This window comes from Artibeus jamaicensis, unplaced genomic scaffold, assembly GCF_021234435.1.
Source record: "Artibeus jamaicensis isolate MK-2021 breed Jamaican fruit bat unplaced genomic scaffold, CSHL_Jam_final contig_585, whole genome shotgun sequence".
NCBI classification, from domain to species: domain Eukaryota; kingdom Metazoa; phylum Chordata; class Mammalia; order Chiroptera; family Phyllostomidae; genus Artibeus; species Artibeus jamaicensis.
The window spans coordinates 2,242,683-2,248,762 of NW_026521894.1; positions in this window are offsets into that span (position 1 = coordinate 2,242,683).

A 6,080-nucleotide genomic window follows, 5' to 3' on the forward strand; every position below is an offset into this window, starting at 1 on the left:
TTCAGGTTCTCTGTACGGTATATACTATTTGCAAATTATCAATGGTATTACTTCTTCCTTTCCAATTTGAATGCCTTTTAGTTTCTCTTTCTTGTCTGATTGCTGTGGTTGGGACGTCCAATACTATGTTGAATATAAGTGGTGAAAATGGACATCTTGTTCCTGACTTTAAGCAAAACACTTTTAGCTTATCCCTGTTGAGTATGAAGTTATCTGTGGGTTGGTCATACATGGCCTTTATTATGTTGAATTTTCTCTGTTCCCTTTTTGCTGAAATTTTTATCATAAAGGGATGCTGGGTTTTGTCAGATGCTTTTCTGCAACTATTGATATGATCATACATTTTTGTTCTTCATTTTATTTACGTTTGATTTTCAGATATTGAACTAACCTGGATTCCAGGAATAAATCTCATTTGGTCATGGGGTGTAATCTTTTTAATGTATTGCTGAATTCAGTTTGGTAATAAACTTTTGAGGATTTTTGCCCCTGTTTATCACAGATATTGGCATATAATTTTCATTTTTTGTAATGTGTGTCTGATTTTGGAATTAGGGTAACATTAGCTTCATAAAAGGAGTTTTGGAGTCTTCCCTCCTCCTGAATTTTTGGGAATAGTTTGAGAACGATGGGTGTTTTAATTCTTTTTTGAATATTTGGTAAAATTCACCTGTAAAGCTATCTGGTCCAGGACTTATTTGGGGGAGTTTTTTGATTACTTGCTTTGATTTTGTTAGTAGTAATTGGTCTTTTCAGATTTTCTTCTTGATTCAGTCTTGGAAGAGCGTATGTTTATTGGAGTTTATTTGTTTCTTCCATATTTTCAGTTTGTTACCAGTTTTGTTTATCTTTCAAAGACCAGCTCTTGCTTTCATTAATATTTTGAATTTTTTTAGACTCTTTCATTTATTTTCACTCTGATCTTTATTATTTCCTTCCTTTTGCTCACTTTGAGCTTTGTTCTTTAGCTAATTTTTTTTTGGTGTAGGTTTAGGTTGTTTATTTGAGATTTTTCTTGCTTTTTGAGGTATGGCTGTATTGCTGTGAATTTCCCTCTAGGACTGCTTTTGCTGTGTCATTGGTTTTGGGGTTGTCGTGGTTTCATATTCATTTGTTTCAAGGTATCTTTTGATGTCTTCCTTGATCTGTATATCATTGTTGTTACAGGAGATATTTGATATGATTTCAAAGTTTAGAATTTATTAAGACTTCTTTTTGTTCTAACATGTGGTCTATCATAGAGAATGTCCTATGTACACTTGATAGGAGTGTATATTCTCCTGTTTTGGGATAAAATTCTCTGTATAAAATACTAATGAAAATCTGATGCAGTGTGCCAGTTAAGGCTGCTGTTTCCTTTTTCATATTCTGTCTGGAAGGTCTGTCCTGTGCTGTCAGTGAGTTGTTAAAACCCTCTATTGTGACTGTGTTGCTGTCAGGCTCTCCATTAATGTCCACAAAGATTTTCTAATTGCTCCTGTGTTGGATGCATAAATGTTTACAAGGGTTGCATCTTCTTATTTGATTGCTCCCTTTATCATTATCAAATGTCTTTTTTCCTCTTATTAGAGCCTTTGTTTTAAAGTATTTCATCAGGTATATGTATTGCTACTTCAGTTTTGTCATGTTTCCATTTGCATGCTTTCACCCTTTCACTTTTGGTTTATGTGTTTCTTTTGATCTGGTATGTATCTCCTTTAGACTATGTATGGGTATTTTCAGCTACCCTTTGAATTGAAGCATATATTTCATTTACATTTAAAGGGGTTATTGATAGGTATGTTATTATCACTTTATTACTTATATTTATGTTTTTCCCCCTTTTTTAAAGAAGTCCCTTTAACATTTCTTGTAGTACCGCTTTGATGGTAATGAACTCCCATAGCTTTTTCTTTTCTGAGAAGCTCTTTATCTCTTTGATTCTAAATAACAGCCTTGTTGGGTAGAGTAATCTTGCTGTTTCTCACCTTCAGTATTTTGTGCCAGTTCCTTCTGGCCAGCTGCAGAGTTTCTCTTGAGAAGTCAGCTGACTGTTTTATGGGAACTTCATTGTAGGTAACTAACTGCTTTTGTCTTGCTGCTTTTAAGACCCTCTCTCAGTCGTTAACCTTTGGCATTTTAATTATGACGTGTCATGGTGTGGGACTCTTTGGGTTCATCTTTTGGGGGACTTTCTGTGTGCTTCATAGGCTTATATGTCTATTTCTTTTTCCAGGCTAGGGAAGTTTACCATCTTTATTTCCTCAAATAGGTTTTCAATCCCTTTCTTATTCTGCACATGTTCATATGTTTGTGTGGTTCCCAACCCAGAGGTTGCTTAAACTAGCCTCATTTTCAAAATTTCTTTGTCCTTTTTGCTTTTTTGATTGGGGTTTTTTTTGCTACTTTGTCTTCCAAATCTCTGATTCAATCCTCTGCTTTACCTAATATGTTGATTCTGTCTAATGTATACTTAATTTCAATTACTATGTTCATTTCTGACTGGTACTTTTTTATGCTTTCTATCTTCATTTTTATGTTTCCCATGTCTTTGTTAAGGTTTTCACCGAGTTCATCTATTCTGAATTTATTCAACACCTTTATAACCAGTGTTTTGAATCTCGTATCTGGTAGATTACTTGTCTCCATTTCATCTAGCTCTGAAGTTTTTGTCCTGTTCTTTCATTTGGTGACATGTTTTTTTTTGTTCCCTCATTTTGGCTGACTCCTTGTGTTTGTTTCTATGTATAGGTAGATCTGCTACATCTGCTGGGCTTGGTGTACTTGCCTTACTTAGTTGGGGTCCTCTGTGGGGCCCAGTGGCTTTGTTTCCCTTGTCACCTGAGTGGGGTACTCCAGAATTGCCCCTGTGTAGGCTGCATGTATCCTTCTGTTGTATTGAGCCTTGATTGCTGTTGACATATCAGTGGGAGGAATTGACCCTCAGGCTGACTGGCTCTGAGGGATATGGTGTCTATAACAGACAAGTTGTGCAGGGGTAGACCCTTGGGGGGTGAGGACTTCCTTCAGCTGGGCTCTGGTGCTTGCTGAGTTTGCCATTTGCATGTTTCATTTCTGGGGGTGTTTGGGTGGTGTTCTTGTGTAGTCTTAAGCTGGCTACAGGGTGTGTTGATTCTGGGGCCTCTTGGGATCAGCCATAGTGCAGGCCAGGTAAGCTGCTGCCTGTACCTGGCCGAGAGCCACCTGGTAGGAGCTACTATGTGGTCTGCACATGGTTGCCACCTCTTTTGGGCTTGGAGGTGCCTGGGAGAGGCTAAGGTGAAATCTTAGGCCAGGTGCCACTATTGCTGAGCTTGTGGCCACCTAGCCAGAGTTACAGAGCCTGTTGAGGTCACACACTGCTTGTCTGGGGTTTGTGCACCTTTGAAAGATTTTAGGAAATTCTGCATCATGACCAGAGGCAGGCCATTTGTGTGGAAACTTTGCTGGAGTAAATTTGGGTCAGGTGCTCGACTTGGGTGATGAAGGGGGTCTCAGGGAATCACCAGAGTAGAATGAATGGTATTAACCAGGTTGATGGAGACTCAGATTAAAAAAAAAAAGATTCTATTTATTTATTTTTAGAGAGTGGGAAAGGGAGGGAGGGAGAGTGGGAAACCTTGATGTGTGAGAGAAACATCTATCAGTTGCCTCTGGTACATCCTCAACAGGGGACCTGGCTGCAACCCAGGCATGTGCCCTGACTTAAAATTGAACCGGCGACTTTTTTTTGGTTTGCAGGCTGGCGCTCAATCCACTGAGCCACACCAGCCAGGCTGAGACTCAGGTTTGGTGCCTACCTGCTCCTGCCAGTTGGTTCGGGGGAGGCGCTCAACAAAGGCATAGAGGCATCTGCCAGCACTTCTGTTCCTGGAGTGAGCTGCTCTGACCCCTGCCCCTGCAGCCCTTGCCCTAAAGCTAGTCAATTCAGTCCTCCTCTTCCTTGCCCCCATGAACTGTTCCCTGACACTGTTCATGCTGCTGCCCCAGTGCCAGAACTCAGAACAAGTGCATCCATGAGCAGATGAGTCTGTGTCCATGTCCTCTAAGGGAAACACCTGGGACTCCAGAAGCTGGTTCTCATAGCCAGAAGTTATGGGGACTTCTTGTCATTGGAGTCCTGGGCTAGGGAGCCCAGTGTGGGGCTTTTCTGTAGGGGGAAATCCACAGCTGACATCTTTCTCCTCTTTCTTAACTGCTACATTGTGGGTTTTTTGTTTTTGGCTTTCTCTAGCTCTACTGTTTCTGTACTTTATGTAGTGGCAAAGGTCTTAAATTGCCAATGTTCCTCTGACACACATGTGCCATCAGACACTGAGTATGGACTCCATAGCCTAATTCTTGGTGGACATAGGTAATCCATCAGCTCAACTTACGGTGTTAAAACTCTTTGCAGCCACTGGAGGTATATATTATTGTTGTGGACTGCTCTGCCTGGTTTCAGGAATTGTAATTCTACCCTCTGTGGCTAAGGATGAGCAACTGACCTCTGGAATGCGAGTTGCAGGAGACAAGGCTTGTCTCTGGTAGCAAATGCTGCCTCAGTTTCCTCCCTGCCCCCAAAGCTTGGTCGGAAGTCCTTGACAGGTAAGTGTCCTCACAGAGGAGGGGCAACCTAGGCCAGACACGATCAGTTGGGAGGCCATATCATGGAAGGACTCGGGGACTACAACAAATAGCAGTGGACTCTTCCCCCGCGCCCCCCCCATCCCCGGCTTTGACAAAGCCCAAGTTCCCATGTCCTCTGGGAGAAGCGCTTCCTGGCTCTAATCCCCTTAAGCCTGAATACCTGATGGGGAGGGGTGCATCTCCTTGCCTTGGTAGAGTGTGTGCAGGGGAAAACTCTGGCATCACAAAGACTTCCTGATAAACCTGTGAAATCTGCTCTGCTAAGAGTGCTTTCATTCACATGTTAAGGGTTTGAACAAGAAACCCTAAAACTCTGTTCCTGACAGACTCTGATTCAGTAAACCCTCAGATTTCTTTGAAATGTTATCTACTGTTTGATCCTTGCTGCCCTGGATTCCTGTGTATTAGAACCCAATAAAAGACCCTGGAGGAAGGGGCTCAAGCCTTTTTCCTCTGGGAAACTGGCCACCTGTCCTTCCCAAGCAGATCACATCATATTTCTGTCATGTTTACTTTCATCCGTGGTGGACTGAAGGGCACGTGGGAAAAGTCACCCCCACATACTATGTTAAGGTTATCCTGGATCTCTGCAGAGCTCTTGATTATCTTCCTTCCTACTGAAACATGGTCTCCTCTTGTGAAAGAGGTCAAGGGTGTGATCTGTAGGTGCTTTTGAAGAAGACGCCCTCTGGAGGAAGTTTGCGATACAGTGGACGTGCTTCCTTAGGCCTCAGCCCCTGATCCCTGGCACACACAGAACAAATTGTTTTTCCCTGCAAGTGTTCTGCCTTCACCCTTTCATTCTTAGCTGTGGCTCAGCCCCTTGTCATTCTGGTTGCCTAGTTTTTCTTTTGTCTATTTCGGAATCATTGAAAAAACAAATAAGAAAGAGGAAGACTGGTTTTCTTTTTAGAACAGAACTCAGCTGTGGTTAATGTGAAGCTGTTTGCCTGTATTCAGCATGTCCTACTATGAGAACTCACAGAAAAAAGAATTGCCTAAAGCAACTTTAGTTTTTTGAGAACAAGAAAGATGTCTTTCTTAAGAGAGGAATGGGCCACTTTCACAGGTAAATAAAATATCTTTTTGAAAATTCACACAATTTCAGGTAGTATTTTTTTTCAGCAATTGAGAGAATGGGGAACTAAGGACAGACTGAAATAAATGCATCATAGAACTATTAAACAATAGCAGATTTGTTTTGTTAATAGAAGCTATTCCTGTTGCTTTACAGGTACACACAGTTTGGGGGTGGGATTTCTTATAATTGACTCCTCACTCCCTCTGTCCCCCAGTAGCACAGAAAACTGCATCAGGGTTCTTCCCAGTCGGGCAGACTGTCCCTCGGGCCTGCCTCTTCTAATGAACAGTGTGAGTCCCATGGCATACAGACGGGCCCACTCCATCCCCTTCTCTGGCCAAGGCAATTGATAATTGATGATTACAAGGATGCTCATTCTGGTTAGGGATGA